The sequence below is a fragment of the Tenrec ecaudatus genome, chromosome 7 (genome assembly GCF_050624435.1).
Source record: "Tenrec ecaudatus isolate mTenEca1 chromosome 7, mTenEca1.hap1, whole genome shotgun sequence".
In the NCBI taxonomy this organism is placed as follows: domain Eukaryota; kingdom Metazoa; phylum Chordata; class Mammalia; order Afrosoricida; family Tenrecidae; genus Tenrec; species Tenrec ecaudatus.
This window is the reverse complement of record NC_134536.1, coordinates 117,541,237-117,558,895: the sequence shown is the minus strand read 5'-3', so window position 1 is coordinate 117,558,895 and position 17,659 is coordinate 117,541,237. Positions and strand designations below refer to the sequence as shown.

The following is a 17,659-nucleotide window of genomic DNA, read 5'->3' as shown; positions in this document are numbered from 1 at the left end:
ATTTGATGATTTGTTGCAGTGGCCTTTCAGAACTCACACTTAGGGGTTTGTTAGGGAAGTTAACAGGTTAATGCGAGTCAAGATCCGTGAACAGTAAGGATACAGTCATTGGTTGACAGCAACATCTCTCCTCAGCCAAGAGTCAAATCTCTCTCTGGTCCTCAGTTTCTCAGGCACAGGACTCTGGGCTCTGCCTCCATGGCCAGGACGCCTGACTAGTGCTTTGCCTCACTGTCTCACAGTCCTGATGCTGCCCCCTCTCTTCTGCTTCATGGTCTCCTTACTTTGGCATTGCATCTTTCCTGGCTCCTTTGTTCTGTCCCATGGTCTCCATGCCCCGGCACCTGGTGTCTCTCTGGTCTCACCTTCCACACTTCAGAAAGAGACCTGGCAGGTGCACTTCCTCTGATGGTCCTGGGGGGTTATGCCTCTTAGAAAGAGAAGAACGGTTTTCAGATGTGACATTCACCCTTTAGCAGATCATATGTCCAAGGAAACAAAGGGTGTCACTTGGTTCACTCTCTCTACTAAGGACAAGGCCTTATCCCACCTTAATCATATGGCTTAGCATAGAAGGGAACTCCTACCCAAATGCAATGACAGTCAAAAGTATAGAGCTCAGGATTGATAAGATATCACATAGGGAATTATGGCTCCAAGAGACATATTAATTGACTTACCAAACCAAACTCACTGCCATCAAGTCAATGCTGATGCATAGCGACCCCTGTGGGTTTCCGAGACTGTAATCATTTACATGAGTAGGGAGCCCAGTATTTCTTGTATTTCTTTTGGAGCTGCTGGCGGTTTCAAACTGCTGATCATGCAGAGCACAACCCACTGCATAACCACGATACCACCTGGGCTCCAGAGTAATTGACTATATCTAAGTATATTAAATATGTACCTACAACGTTGTATGCAATTTACTTATTTGACAAATAGAATTCCATTTCAGTTACATTAAGATGGTGAGGTTTTGGTTTTTGTTGTTTTGCTTTGTCTTGTTTTTGCATTTACTGTTATCTCTGCATGTCTATCTAGATAAGATAGGGTGTGGTATTTACATAATCTGGTGCCAATTTAGGACTTGACAGAATTAAGAGTGAAGGGGTGGAGTGTAGTCTGTCAATTGGATCAGAGCCAATGACGCCTCTGTGTGGACATGATTTTCTCCTGAGAATTCTGGGAATTTCTGGATGTCCTCCTTGGAGGTGAGAAAGACAGACTCTCTCAGCTGACTCCCTTGGATACTCTATTGACAAGGATGACTTCCTGTGAGACATACCTGAGGAGAAGCCACATGGACCTACCCTGATGCAGCCCTGGGAACTGGAGGAGACCCCTGCCAACACTGAGATGCTTACACTGCCACTGACTTTGCACCCACCTGGCCTGTGATCTTCTTGCATTCATCATCATTGTATGTGTTTTGTGAGTCTGAAGAGGACTTTATAGATTGCTATCGGACATATGGGCTAATATTGGACTTGATCTGCACTGGGTTGGGATGTTTTCTCAATATTCAACTACTTTTGTATATAAACCTTTTCCTTATTCACATATGCATGTTTATGAATTTGTTTCTTTAGTCTACTCAGGCTAACATGGGTGGGATAAGCAATCCAGAGGAGAAAACAATGGAACCAATGGTTCTGGGCAGGGCAGGTGGCATGGGAGAGGGGGAGGCATGGGAAATGAAGGGAAGTGTCAACAAACCCAGGAACAAGGGAATAGCAAGTGATCTAAAATTGATGTCAAGGAGGGTATAGGATGCCTAGTGGGGCTTGATCAAGGGTGATGTAGCCTGGAGGAATTATTGAAACCTGAATGAAGGCCGGACATGATAGTGGGACAAGAAGAAAGTAAAAGGAAATAGAGTAAAGAACTAGGAGGCAAAGGACATTTATAGAGGTCTAAATACAGGCATGTACATCTGTTAATATATTTATATATGATGATGGGGGAATAGATCCATGTACTTATATTTATGTTAAGTATTAAGTATTAAGGTAGCAGATGGATATTGGGCCTCTACTCAAGTACTCCCTCAATGCAAGAACACTTTCCGACACAGTCACTGAAGACAAAGCGGATGCATAAAAAAATGTGGTCAAGAAAGCTGATGGTACCCAGCTATCAAAAGACATAGCCTCTGGGGTTTTAAATGCTTGAAGATAAAACAAGTGGCCATCTAGCTGAGAAACAACAAAGTTCACATGGAAGAAGCACACCAGCCTGTGTGCTTATGAGGTGTCAATGGGATTAGGTATCAGACATCAAAGACCTAGAACAAAAGATCATATCAATGTGAATGAGGGGGGAGTGTGGAGTGGAGACCCAAAGCCCATCTGTAGACAATTGGACATCCCCTCACAGAAGGGTCACAAGGAAAAAATGAGCCAGAGTATAGAACTGATGAAACATACAACTTTCCTCTAGTTATTTAATGCTTTCTCTCCCCCTCTCCCCCCACTAGCATAACCCCAATTCTACCTTACACATCCAGCTAGAACAGAGCATGTACACTGAACAGGGAACTGAGGACAAATAAGCCCCCCAGGACCAATAATGAGAGTAGTGTTACCAGGAGGGGCAGGAAATGAACGTGGAGAAAGGGGGAACCAATCACAATGATTGATGTATAACTCCCTCCCAGGAGGTAGGACAACAGAAAAGTGGGTGAAGGGAGACAGCATCTAAGACAGGAGAAAAAAAAAAGATAAACTATCAAGGATTTATGAAGGAGGTAGGGTGGGGGAAGTGGGAAAAAATGAGCTGGCACCAAGGGCTGAAGTCGAAAGAAAATGACGATGGCAACATATGTACAAATGTGCTTGATTGTGTATGTATGGACTATGATAAGGGATGTAAGACCCCCTAATAAAATGGTTTTTAAAATCCAAATAAAGAGAGAAAAAAGATGATGATCCCCTTAGGCTTTACAGTAAGGATCACTGCTAGCCAGAGGTTAAGTGTATGACTGCTAAGTGGAAGATTAGAGGTTTGGGCCCACAGGCTGCTTCATGGGAGAGAAGACGTGATGCTCTGCACCTGTAAAGATTTACAGCCTAGGAATCCCTAGGAAACAGGGTCACTATGACAACAACAAACAACAACTATTTTTGGCAAAGCAATAGATCCTGGGGCAGGATCCCCTCCACGTGACATTTGGTAAATGCTTTTCTTAGAGAAAATAGGTATAAGTTACAAGGGGGTACCAAAAAGAAAAGAAACAGATTTTTTCCCCAAAGCTATGTATTTACATTTTCTTTTTACAAAACAACCTATCACCTTCAAAGTACTCTCCATTACATTTAATACATCTGTCAAATCTGTGATTCCATTCTTAGAAATATTTTTCAAACTCATCCATTTGGATGGCTAACAGTACCTCCCCTCATTTTTTCTCTACTTCTTCTGCATTGTTAAATCACCTGGTCCTTTCATGTTCCTCTGCATTCATGGAAACAAAAAGAAGTCACAAGAAGTGAGGTCAGGTGAGTCAGGTGTGTAGGGCAAAGAGGTGTGCTGTTTTTGTTTGTTTTTGCCAAAAACTGGTGCACTGAGGTGGCTGCGTGAGCAGGTGCATTGTGGTGGTGGCAAATCCAGTCCCGTCTGCACAAATCAGGTCTTTTTGGTCACACACTAGGTGCTATTTTTTCAGAACCTCTAAATGGAAAGCTTGGTGAACAGTCTAAGATGGTGGAACAAACTCCAAATGCACTGTCCCCCTCATGTCACATCTGGGGTTTTCGGGGTATCCCCTTGTAATCCAGTTTACCAATGATAAACTTATAACAATATTAGATACTGATACTTCCACTCAAATGCTTTAATTTTTGCCTTTTCAAAATGTTAGTGGAACTAAAGAAGAAAGACATGCATTCTCTAACAAGTTATTCACAGATTAAAGGGTTAAGATTTTACAACAAACTGATTCTTTTTAAAAACAAAAATACCCCATTCTTTATTGTCTTGTGGAGATGAAAAAAAATGGAAGTTGAAGATACGTTGTCAATGGACCTAGCAATGCAAATAGCAAGAATAAAACGATTTGGGAGATTCTGGAGTGATTCTGGAGTAGTCTTTGAAGTCAGCACTTAGGATTGGATAAAAACATAAGCACTGGATTTGAAAAGTGTACAAATTGTCCTTACCTTTTTTGTTTTATAACTAATGTTACTAGAAAGTGAAAGATAAATTATTTGGTACTCTTAAGTAGTTGAAAGAAAAAAAATTTTTTCAACCTGGAAGTTAACAGTGTATTTTGCTTTCTCTTGTTGTCTTGTTGCTAGGTGCAGTCAAAAGAATGCCTGATAACATATCCAAATTTGGCAAGACAAACAAGGCCCTGCCATCCTCGTTTCTAAGGAGGGCTCTCGCTGTACCTCTTCCAAGGCAGAAGGTTCTCCTGATCGTCCGAGGTGTGTCCCATACTCTTTGCTAACCATGCACCCATCATCCTTCAGGTTCCCTCATTCACTGTGCAGCGGTCACGTGCTCACGAGCTGATTGAACATAGCATGACCATCGTTGCTTTTTAACATTTTCGAGATGTCTTGTAGAACACATTTTCCCAATGGAAAGTGCTGCCTGGTTTCCTTGTTGCTGCTTCCATGGGCTTCGCTTAGAGATCGAGGCAAGACAAATTGTTGAGCTAGCTTCCATCCTTTTACCATGTAGCATGCTGCCGCTAGTTGGCCCGCTTGTGAGGTTTCACTTTGGTTGTGACTGAGGCACCAGCCACACTAAGGGCTCTAGTCCAGTGTCCGATCTTCTTCAGTAAATGCCGCAGTAAATTTCCACTTTCAACAAGCAGTGTGGAGCCATCTGCATAGTGCAGCTTAACGAGCCTTCTCTCAATTCTGACGCTACGTGTCTCGTTTAGGAAAGCTTGATAACATCGTAGCATGTTACTTCTCTCGTCAACTTGGCATCAATTTTATGGATGACAAAAAGGATGACTGGAGGGAAACCATAATTCATCCAAGATCTTATCTTTAGTAATAACGGCAGATGTAAAAATCCAATACTAGATCATGAGTTCTTTATGCCACCCCTCACTACAGAGTGGTCCATATCCACCAGGTCAAAATATTCTTCAATCTTTGACTCATCGCTAGTACATTTATTAAAAGATTGAGACAAATGAAAAAGCAGATGCAACTTAGTTTGGCTCATTTGTAACTTCTTTGAATGGAAGAGCAGAGCTTTGTAATAAAAAATTTAAAATTATCCACATACCATGAAATAAAGAAATGATTATAATGTTAAAATAAGTGATCGTGTTTTTTTCTTTCAGAACTGCCTGGGTGGCTGCATTAAGACCAGCCTTCCCACAGATACCAATTGTAAACTTATTAAAATCAAACAAACAAAATCTGAAAGTGTTGGAGAATGACCAAATGTGAGCACCAACTAAAGGGGAACCTACACTTGCAGAAGGATGACTTCTTTGTTTTCATTGGTTGAACGAGCATAAACAATAGTACGCATGCCATTATTCAGTTAAAATACATATTGACACAACACATAAATATATTACAAAATACATCTGACTCGACATAGGTCCCATCTGAAGGGACCATGGCAGCTGAGGTGTCAGAGGCGGAAAAATCTCAGAAAGAACAGAAACAAAAAGGGAGCTCCGAGTTCTGCGATACACGCTGTCCGGGTCACTGACTGGTCTCAAAAGTACGTATGCGTGGTTCCGCTTCCAAGCATCCCTGTAAGAGCCAACGTGGATGAACACAAATTCCAGCTGCCACTTACCACCCAGGAAATCAGAGTCGGAAGCTATGTATTTCATCCAATTTAACCGCCTGCCAAAAGGAGAGGCAGCAGTAATACTCTTTGGAGGAATGTAACAGAACCCACAGGTTCTGTGGCTCATGATGTCCACAATACTATCCCAAATGACTGGCGCGTGAAGACACAGATCATATGAGCTACACGTAACACTTAATCAGTGGATATGGATTCTGAGATAGCCAAGATATTTAAATTAGCCTACAGTGAATGTAAAGCAGCTATTGTAAGTGTGGTCAAGTAAGGAAAGGAGCCTATGTTCTTAATAAATGCACCGGTTGAAAATCCCACCATGGAAATAGAAACATTTTTTAAAAGGAGCAAATGGAAATTTGAGAACTAAAAATACACTGAACATGGTATTTGATGTAGGGTTAGCAGTAGCCTAAGGAACCATCAGGAGCCCTGGTGGTGTAGTGGTTACATGTTGGACTGCAATTTGCATGGTTGGCTGTTTGAGACCACCAGCAGCTCTGACAGAGAAAGACCGGGCTTTCCACTCCTATAAATAGTGACAGTCTCAGAAACCCACAGGGAGTAGCTATGAGTCACCATTGACTCAATGGCAGTGAGTTCTGGACTTCTTGTGGTTTTACTCTACCAAACATGCTGTCGTTTCCTCCTGGTAACGTGTCTAAAAGAGGTGGGATACTCACTTCCAAAGAGCATTCCAGGTATACTTCTTCAAGGTAGATTTCCAGACTTGGTTTTGCTTTCATTAGTTCCTCTGGCAATCCATGATATAGACAATATTTGTTGGCAATACCATAATTAAAAAGTTTCAATTCTTCTTTAGTCATACTTATGTATCATCTAAAGTTCTCATGCAGATGAGGCAATTGAACAGACCAGGACTTGGGAACATTTGCTTTTAATACTTTTAAAAATGGGGTTTTGTTTTGCAGATTTGCCCAAAGCCAAACATCACTTAATTTCTTCACTGTGGCTTTCATGGACACTAACTGTCAAGCCAAGTAAAATGAAATTCTTGATGTCAATATTTTCTTTATCATGACTTCATCGGTCTTTATTTTCATATTTTACACTATCCGCGGTCTTCCTTCCTCCATGTTTCTGTTATTTGTCTCCCTGGGGCTGGGGGGCTGGGCGTTGTACATTGATCATTGTGATCGGTTCCCTCTTTCTCCCCTTTCTTCCCCCTACCCTCATGGTACGGCTACTCTCATTATTGTTCCTGGGGGGCTTCTCTGGCCTGGATTCTGCATGTCGAGAGCTCATATCTGTACCAGTGTACATGCGCGGGTCTAGCCGGGTTTGTAAGATAGCGCCGCGGTCATAATAGTGGGGAGGGGGCGGCATCAAAGAGCCAGAGGAGTGCTGTGTGTTCCGTCGGTGCTCCACGGCTCCACTGGTCTTTGTAGTCCACTTGTAAGATTTTACTTTCACTGAGTCACAATCCATACTGAAGGCTGCAGGCTCTGATTTTCACTCCCGTTCTCTGCGTGTTGAGCAAGCAAGGGGGTGGCATCTGCAGGTTGTTAAAATGCTTTCCTCCAATCCTGATGCTATGCTCGTCTTCGCATTGTTCAGCTTGTCAGATTATTTGCTCACCATACAGACTGAATAAGTGTGATGAAAGGATACAAACCTGATACCCCTTTTCCTGAAGACAAACCATGCAGTGTTCCCGTCTTCTGCTCAGAGGACTGTCGCCTGGACCATGTACAGGTTCTGCCTGAGCACAATGTGATGTTCCAGGATTCTCTTTCCTTGCAATGCTTTGTTTGGCTTGTTATGGCCCACGTAGCTGGATGCTTTTGCACCGTCAGTAAAACGCAAGTAAATGTCCTGGGATTCTCTGATGGCAGCCAAGATCGATCTGACATCAACAACGATTTCCCTCATTCGACATCTTCGTCTGAATCTAACTGGAATTTGTCAACATACTGCTGCAACTGTTTGCACTACAAGTTTGACCTCTTGTGATATTAATATTGTTAGATAATTTCCACAATTGGTTGGTTAAGTTTTCTTTTTGATGGACCCCATTTGAATCTCTTCAATTTGGTTGGCCAGGCAGCTGTCTCCAAATGTCTTGCCCAAAAGGGTAAGTGCTTCCAGCGCTGCATCAGCTGGTCAAACCTGCCAGCTAGTTTTCCATTAATTCCTGGAGCCTTGTTTTGCATTAATACCTGCAGTGCAGTTGGGACTTTCCCCTCAATACTACCACGTCTTGACCATATGCTCGCATTTGACAGGCTGAATTTCAAGCGACCACTTGTCGTTGGGAAAATGACTGTGTATATTGGCGTTTTTGTTTTAATGCTTCCTACATTTTTCGCTATTTCGGCAATAGAATCCTCCCACATGGCGGGTCAAGGCTTGAATTGTATCTCCACTTCTTTCCACTTGAGACTGTTAGAACATGTTCTGTCTTTTTGGCTTTCTAACGGCGCGTCTCCACCTGTCTCGTTAGCATCCTCTAATTCGTCTTCTCACGTTTCCTGTTGAAATTTTCTCCTCAGTCCTTTCACTCCTGCGGTTCTTCCATTTCCTCCGGTACCTCTGTGTTCAAGAGTGAGTGTGAGTCTCTTCTGACATCCAGTTGCCTTTGCCTTCTTTCTTGTCACCTGACTGCCCCTTTCCTTTCTTCAGATCTCATGGGAGTGGCGCCACTCTTTAGGTTCCGTGGGCCAAATCTGTTCTTGAGATGTTTTTTATTTATTTTTGTTTTTTTAAAACGTTTTATTAGGGGCTCATACAACTCTTATCACAGTCCACACATATACATACATCAATTGTTTAAAGCACATCTGTACATTCTTTGCCCTAATCATTTTCTTTTCTTTCTTTCTTTTTTCCCTTTTCTTTTTTTACATTTTATTAGGGACTCATACAACTCTTATCACAATCCACACATATACATACATCAATTGTATAAAGCACACCTGCACATTCCCTGCCCCAATCATTCTCAAAGCATTTGCTCTCCACTTAAGCCCTTTGCATCAGGTCCTCTTTTTTTTTTCCCCTCCCTCCCCGCTCCCCACTCCCTCATGTGCCCTTTGTAATTTATACATCGTTATTTTGTCATATCTTGCTCTATCCGGAGTCTCCCTTCCCCCCCTTCTCTGCCGTCCATCTCCCAGGGAGGAGGTCACATGTGGATCCCTGTAATCAGTTCCCCCTTTCCAACCCACTCACCCTCCACTCTCCCAGCATCGCCCCTCACACCCTTGGTTCTGAAGGTATCGAGATGTTTTTTAAAATTCAGGCGGCATATACTCAAGTTCACATGTTGGCTCCCATGGACTTGCTTCCATTTTCTTCAGTTTCATCCTGAACTTGCGTATGAACACTTGATGTTCCACCGTTGGCTCCTGCCCTTGTTTTGGCTGATGAGATTGAGTTTCTCGATGATCCCTTCTCACAGCTGTAGTCAACTTAATTCTGCGTATTCGAGCTGATGAGCTCCACACGTTAGGTGCCACTGAGTTGGTCCAGATTCATGGCGACCCGATATACAACAGAACAAAACATTACCCGATCCTGTTGGATCCTCAAGTTTTTTCTCTTTTTGAGTCAATTGTGGCAGCCCCTATGTCAGTCCATGTGGATGAGGACCTTCCTGTGTTTCACTGCCCTTCTACTTTACCAAGCACGGTGTCCTCCAAGGACTGGTCTCTCCTGACAACACGTCCAAAGTACATGAGATGAAATGTGGCCATCCTTGCCTCTACAGACCCTTCTGACTGGTCTTCTTCCAAGGCAGATTTTTGTTCTTTTAACAGTCCATGACACTTTCAATATTTTTCTCCGGCACCATAATTCAAATGCATCAATTTTTCTTTGGTCTTCCTTATTCGATGTCCTTTTTGACAATAAATGAAAAGCAATTCCTCTTGTTCATCCCCAGCATTGTAAATAATTTGACTTCTAATTCAGAATGACCAATACTGGTCCATTTCAGCTCACTAATGTCTAGAATGTCAATTTTTATGCATTCCACTTAATTTTTTTCACTAGATGAGCTTATTTATTCCAGGCTCTTTCATTTCTGACTGGACTCAGACTTGGAGGTGGAAGCCCTCAGCGAGGACAGCCTCCGTCGCTTGGCAATCTGCTCCTGCCGCTTCTCCTTGGCCTCCTTCGTCCTCTTGGCCAAAAGCTTGGCATATTCGGCGGCCTCCTCCTTGTTTTTCTTGGTGCGCTGCTTCTTCAGGGCAATGCGCTGGCGCTTGTGCTGCAGGACCCGCGGAGTCACAAGACGCTGAATCTTGGGCGCTTTGGTCCTAGGTTTCTTGCCCTCTTTGTTCAGTGGCTTTCTCACAACGTACTGGCGGACATCATCTTCTTTAGAGAGATTGAAGAGTTTGCAGATTCTGCTGGCTCTTTTGGGCCCCAGGCGACGAGGCACAGTTGTGTCAGTCAGTCCTGGGATATCTTTCTCCCTTTCTTTACAATAACCAAGTTGAGAACGCTCAGATTGGCATCCACAATGCAGCCCCAGACAGATTTGCGCTTCCTCTCCCCAGTTCTCCGTGGTCTGTAGCAGGAGTGCCCCTTACTCAGCAGCAGGTGGACACGGCCGTGGGTCAAGACACCTTGCTTCATGGGAAAACCTTGCTTGTCATTCCCGCCGCTGATGCGGACGACATAGCCCTTCCATTCATCGCCCAGCGCCTCCGCGGCGACCTCCGTGGCCATTCGCTTCTCATAAAAGGTGCGAAGTTTGCGTTCATCGTCCACTTCAATGAGTTTCTGGCAGCCAGTGGCTGGGAAGGAGATATTCAGCTTCATGGTGAAGCGCCCGACCGCTTCCGCGATGCCACGGAAAAGAGTCCATTTCATTTGTTACAACCTCCAAGTTTCCTCGATTCGGACTGTACATTCCAGGTTGTGATTACTAATTGATGTTTGCAGCTGGTCCTTCTCATTTTGAATTATGCCCCAGCAGCACATGAAGGTTCCGAAGGCTTCCCGCCCACAGCTCTGCTCCATCCCCATCACTGCAGTTGACAGCTCTTCTTCAGTCATAGCTCAAGTGCCTTCACCGTCTCTGAAAAGATCCTGCTTCTATTCATTAGGTTTTCAGAAACTGACAATGTTTCGATCCTGTACGTCAGGTTTCAGTGGCCTATTCCTTCTTCGTCGGTATAGTTTGTTCTGGGTCTGGAAGCTGAACCCAAACCTGTTCTTTTGGGGTGACCCTATTGGCATTTTAAATACTGAACTTGCATATGTGATGCTTCCAGCATCCCAGCAACACAGAAGCCCCCACAGTATGAAAAAGTGACAGACAAGTGTTACCGCATGTATAGTTACCAGTTATGTTGTTGCAAAAGGGGGCTTGTAATGAAGAAGCCATTGGTCTTGCAGAATCCCATCATGTGATCTCCAGCTTGGTTTCTATCACCAAGGCCAGATTTTCCCACTACGGATCCTTTCTCTTTGTTTACAAATTTGCATTCCAGTCACTAGTAATTATCAATGCATCTTAATTACAGCTTGATTAATTTCAGGCTGAAAGAATTCTTTAATTTCTTCATCATTAGCTTTAGTGTTTGGTGTAGGTAAACTTGAACAATAGTGAGGTGGTTACATAATTTCATGTCAACTTGAAGATATCTATATCTATATAGTGTAGGGTGATATTTAACCTGCCAGCCAGGCCTCCTTGTGGCTGTGGCCTTCTTATAAGGAGGGCCCAGGGACCCTCTCTCTCTCTCTGCATTCACTTTCATGCTAGTCAGCCACCCCGGGAACTGCAGGAGCCCTGCCAGGTTTCCACTGTCTTTGCACTTCTGGCCTGTGAGTTTATGCTCACAAACTGATCTTGCATCCCAGTAGTCACTTTGCCTATTGTAATATTTTATTTGTCTATTTGGCTTGCACATAAATTTCTCAGAGGGTTACTCAAGTGATCCTTTCAGAGCAAGAAAATGAGCCGCCTCTCTAGACTACAAAAGAAGGCTATACCCTTCTATAATAATCTTTCAATTTTTCTTGATAATTACTTTTCTTTCCAGTAAGACTTAAAGCTCTGTCTTCTTTCTGTGTTTGGTAAATTATCCCATTGCCTGGCCCAGAGTGAGCACTCAGTGGATGTCTGCCGACTAACTGTCCCCTTGATCTAATTTGTTTAAAACTGTTCATTGAATACCTATTCAAATATACTGAACTCACTGCCATTGAGTCAAATTCTGCCTCATAGGGGCCTTACAGGAGAGAGTCGAACTGTCCCCATGGATTTCCAACACTTTAAATCTACAGAGTCGAAAGCCTCATCTTTCTCCAGTGGAGTGACTGGTGGTTTTGAGCTGCTGACCCAGCGGTTGGCTAGCAGCCCAGCACTTAACCCACCTGTACCGCCACGGGCACTTTCACCACTGCACTATTTGTAAATTAAAAACATGGACTTTATTGAGGTACAGTTTTATGTAGTATAGTATGTAGTACGTCTATCTGTAGTGTTATTATTAATTAATTTGCTCCCCTTTCTTTCTCTCCCACTCTCCCTTGTTACCCTGTACATGCAAGGTCTGTTTCTTTTGGTCTGAAAGCAACTTTCTTGATTCTTTTCTTTTATAATGAATAGTCTTATGCAGTATGTCTTTATGAAATAAACAGGTAAAAAAGAGACACACACAGATACATACATAGGCAAACATTTCTTTCTTTTTTAAAAAAAAACATTTTATTCGGGGCTCATACAACTCTTATCACAATCCATACATATACATACATCAATTGTATAAAGCACATCCATACATTCTTTGCCCTAATCATTCTCAAAGCATTTGCTCTCCACTTAAGCCCCCTTCATCAGGTCCTCTTTTTATTTTCCCCTCTCCACTCCCCACTCCCTCATGAGCCCTTGATAATCCATAGATTGTTATTTTGTCATATCTTGCCCTATCCGGAGTCTCCCTTCACCCCCTTCTCTGCCATCCATCTCCCAGGGAGGAGGTCACATGTAGATCCTTGTAATCAGTTCCCCCTTTCCAACCCACTCACCCTCCACTCTCCCAGCATCGCCCCTCACACCCCTAGTCCTGAAGGTATCGTCCACCCTGGATTCCCTGTGCCTCCAGCTCCCATATACACCAGTGTACAACCTCTGCCCTATCCAGTCCTGCAAGGTAGAATTCGGATCATGGTAGCTGGGGGGAGGAAGCATCCAGGATCTGGGGGAAAGCTGTGTTCTTCATTGGTACTATATCGCACCCTAACTGACCCATCTCCTCTCCTAAACCCCTCTATGAGGGGATATCCAGTGGCCGACAAATGGGCCTTGGGTCTCCAATCTGCACTTCCCCCTTCATTCACTATGGTATACACACACACACACATATATATATATATATTTTTTGCATGATGCCTTATACCTGGTCCCTTGGCACCTCGTGATCGCACAGGCTGGTGTGCTTCTTCCATGTGGGCTTTATTGCTTCTGAGCTAGATGGTCGCTTGTTCACCTTCAAGCCTTTAAGACCCCAGACACTATCTCTTTCGATAGCTGGGCACCATCAGCTTTTTTAGCCACATTTGCTTATGCACCCGTTTGTCTTCGGCGATCGTATCATGGAGGTGTGCAGCCAATGATATGATTTTTTGTTCTTTGATGCCTGATAACTGATCCCTTCGGGACCACGCAATCACACAGGCTGGTGTGTTCTTCCATGTGAGCTATGTTGCTTCTGAGCTAGATGGCTGCTTGTTTATCTTCAAGCCTTTAAGACCCCAGACACTATCTCTTTTGATAGCTGGGCACCATCAGCTTTCTTCACCACATTTACTTGTTCACCCGCTTAGGCTTCAGCAGTTGTGTCAGAAGGGTGAGCATTGTAGAGTGCCAATTTAATAAACGAAAGTATTCATGCATTGAGGGAGTGCTTGAGTAGAGGCCCAAGGTCCTTCTGCCACCTTAATACTAAACCTATAAATATAGACACATAGATCTATTTCCCCATCCTCATATATATATTTGCATGTACATGTCTTTGTCTAGACCTCCATAAATGCCCTTTGGCTCCTAGCTCTTTCCTCCATCTCCCTTGACTTTCCTCCTGCCCTACTACCATGCTCCGTCCCCACCTGGGCTACAGCTATACCTCTTCTCTACGCAACCTTACCCTTGATCATTCTCCACCAGGCCTGCCACTCCCACCTCACTACCATTTTGGGTTCCATGTTGTTACCTTGTCCCTGTGTTTGTTAACACCACTTCCTTACCCCCCTACCTCCCCCCACCCCAAGTCCCCTCGTAACTGTCGGTCCCATTGTTTTTCCTCCAGATAGTTCATCCAGCCTGTCCTATTCAGCCAGACCTGTGGAGACACTAACATGCACGAAAACAAGACAGAGGAAAACAAAGCAACAGTATACAACCAGACAACAAAACAACAAAAACAAACCACTGACAAAGAACAAAACACTTCACGAAAGACAAGCTTGTAGTTAGTTCAAGGATTGTTTGTTGGCCCTTAGGAGCGTTTTCCAGTCCAGTCAGTTGGGGCACCACGCCCTGGCCCCAAAGTCCACTTTCAGCATTCCATGGGGACCTTGCCGCTCCATTCCCTTGCTGTTCTGCTGCACTCCTCCAGTGCTTTGCCTCAGTGTGGTGGGATCAGGTCAGGTGCAATTCCCACACTATGTCTCCGGTGCTGTCCCCTGTATCGCCCTTAGTCACATGAAGAGCATCATGTCTCATAGTGGGGCCAGCCATGTTGTTCTCCAAACATTTCTTTTTACAGAATACCACATTCCCATTTTAAGCTTTGACAAACCACCACAAGCAGGGAATAACCACAGTCGAGAAATAACCACTATCACACTCAAGATCTAGAACATTTCCAGTGAGCGCCGTTTCCTCATGGCTTTCGTAATCAACCCTCTCCTCACATTGCCTGTTCCTCTCTCCCCTTTCCCTCGGCTTCAGACAACCACTGCTCTGAGTTCTATCACTTGATACTCGTTTGGCTGTTAAGAGAACTTGCAACAAATAGACTCAGATGATATACACCTTTTCTTCCGGCTTCTTAAGCTCAGCACAGTATTTTTAGATTCACCCACATTGCTACACGTATCATAAGTATTCCTTTTTATTGTTAGGTGGTGTTCACTACACTCATCCATTGGTAGATATGTGGATTATTTTCCATTTTTTTGCTAATATGAGTAAAACTGATGTGTTTGCAAACAAGTCTCTGTGTGGACATACGCCTTTGTTTTTCTTGTGCAAATGTTAATGGGAGAATGGCTTGATCATTAGGGTAGAGATATGTTTACAAGAAACTTGGCAATTATTTTACAAAGCGATTGTGCCATTTACCCTTCCAACAGCAGTGCTTGTCTTTTAGTTGCTCCGTCTTTTCAGTAATACGAGCTTCTTACTCTTAGTTGTTTTATTGGGCTAATTAAAAAATTTGGCGACCAAATCTCTGAAAGCCCATTTTTTCCAGTCTTTTTTAAAAAAATCATTTTATCGGGGCCTCGTACAACTCTTATCACAATCCATATATCCATCCATTGTGTCAAGCATGTTTGTACATGTTTCCCTCATCATTCTCAAAACATTTGCTTTCTACTTGAGCCCTTGGTATCAGCTCCTCATTTTTCCCCTTTCTCCCCCATGAACCCTTGATAATTTATAAATTATTATTATTTTGTCATATCTTATACCATCCGATGTTGCTCTTCACCCACTTTTCTGCTGTCTGTCCCCCAGTTAGGAGGTTATATGTAGATCCTTGTAATCTGCTCCTCCTTTCTCTCTTACCTTCCCTCCACTCTCCCGGTATCGCCACTCTCACCACTGGTCCTTGAGGGGATCATCTGTCCTGGATTCCCTGTGTTTCCAGTTCCTATCTGTACCAGTGCACATCCTCTGGTCCAGCCGGATTTGTAAGGTAGAATTGGGATCATGATAGTGGGGGCAGAGAGGAAGCATTCAAGAATTAGAGGAAAATTGTATGTTTCATCATTGCTACACTGCACCCTGACTGGCTCATCTCCAACCTGTGGCCCTTCTGCAATGGGATGCCCAATCTCTCACAGATGGTTTTGGGTCCCCACTTGGCACTCCCCTCATTAACAATGCTATAATTTTTTTTGGTCTTTGATACCTGTGAATGCCCATTTTTATCTGATCTTACTAGCTACTAATCTAGATTTTTACTTAAAAAAATGTTATCATGTTCCAAACATAAAACAACAAGCCATTAATCGAACATTTATCATTCTCTTAACATTAGAGAGGTTGAGCTTTATAAGGGAAATATGTATTCTGGTTCTTTTTGGATCTTTGTGATCTAGCACAATGTCTGATACTTAGTATGTACTTTTAAAATTTAGTTATCTCTTGTATGATTTGTCCCCAATTCCTAGCAGCTGAATGATTTTGCAGATCCTTGGAGCAGTTGAGCTGAATGCTTGTGGGTCAGTAGCCGTGAGTTTGCAGTCAAGCTGCGCGATGGTGCTGCAGTCCTCTGAAGGCTGGGATGGGGCTGGAGGATCAACACTGCTGTTGGCTTCCTCAAAAGCAAGTGATTTGAGAACCACAAAAACAGTTTTAAAAATGTGTTTTTTTGACCAAACAATGGAAGTGACATACAATCACTCTGCCATAGTTTATTAGTCATTTATGTTAACCAGGTGGCAGAGAGTGAACTGAGTTAATTGAACAGATATATGATTAACATTCTACAAAGCACTTCACCTACAGGATTTCATGTAATCCTGTCACAGCCCATGGGTCATTGTCCCTAAAGATGATAAAACCAGGGCTTATGGAAATAAACTGATCTCTCCAATATTAAAAGTTGTTAGGTGGCAGATTCAGAGTTCAAAACTAGATCTTTCTAGCCCCACAGGTGGTTAAAAATGGTTCACGGTAAAAATAAATATAAGAATTACACTTCTCCAAAAAGAAATAGATTTAGATAGTCTTCTAAATGATCTTTACATTGTCAAGTTCATTTGTAATATGGGAAAATAAATTAGAGAGTATATATACAGGGAAACTCTAAAATTCTTCAGGAAGAAAAAAAATTCTTCAGAAAGATAAAGAGCTAATTGATTTTTATGAGATAACTTTATATCAAGAAGTAATTATGCATCAATAAAACATCCCAGCCCAGTTCAGATCAAGTCCATAAATTCCTCGTCAAACTCACCCGGCACATGCAATGAAGCTGAATGCAGGAAGATCACAGGCTTGTGGGTGGCAAGTCCTGTGGATCCAATGGCAATGGATGCATCTCCAGGGCTCTGGGCTGCCATCAGCATGGCTTCATGTGGCCTGTGAACAGGAATGTAAAGGAGAGAGAGAGAGAGAGAGAGAGAGAGAGAGAGAGAGAGAGAGAGAGAGAGAGAGAGAGAGAGAACCTCTTTTGATGGTAGAATCAAGAGAGGAGGTTCCCAGAATTCTCATGAGAAGACCATGTCCACAGGAGGCATCATCAGGCTATAACTGATTGACAGGCTAGACTCCACCCCTTTATTCCTTATCAAGTTGACATGAAATTGTGTTAACTACCACAATATCTACCACCTGTCTAGCCCATTACTTAATCATTTCTCTCTAGCCCTATCCCCTTTGACAAACTCCAAAATCTGTTCCTTTTGGTTTTATCTATATCTATATATGTATATATACACATATATATGCATACTTATGTACATGTGTCTATATATCTTCATCTTGTATTATATATACATTTTCTACTTATAACAGTGGTGTTATGTAATATCTGTCCTCTGGTGATTGGCTAGTTTAACTCAATATAGGGATCTCTATGTCCATCTATTCTTTGGAAACCAGGACAGTCAAGAATTCTGTCACTGGTTGACAATAAAGCCAATGCAACACAAATGTACTGAACAT

At 43.0% G+C, this 17,659-nt stretch overlaps 2 long non-coding RNA genes and 1 pseudogene across 2 annotated transcripts in view; 1 reads left to right on the top strand and 2 right to left on the bottom strand.

Annotated features, from left to right (window-relative positions):
- Positions 1 to 7,031, top strand: part of LOC142453547 (uncharacterized) — a 143,153-nt gene extending 136,122 nt beyond the window's left edge. The window contains exons 4-5 of the long non-coding RNA XR_012785396.1: positions 4,299 to 4,427; positions 5,306 to 7,031. This is a non-coding gene — a long non-coding RNA (uncharacterized LOC142453547). The remainder of the gene's footprint in view (positions 1 to 4,298; positions 4,428 to 5,305) is intronic.
- Positions 1 to 17,127, bottom strand: part of LOC142453548 (uncharacterized) — a 49,739-nt gene extending 32,612 nt beyond the window's left edge. Inside the window, exon 1 of the long non-coding RNA XR_012785397.1 lies at positions 16,950 to 17,127. This is a non-coding gene — a long non-coding RNA (uncharacterized LOC142453548). The remainder of the gene's footprint in view (positions 1 to 16,949) is intronic.
- Positions 9,810 to 10,623, bottom strand: LOC142453545 (small ribosomal subunit protein eS6-like; annotated as a pseudogene).
- Positions 17,128 to 17,659: the final 532 nt, after the last annotated feature.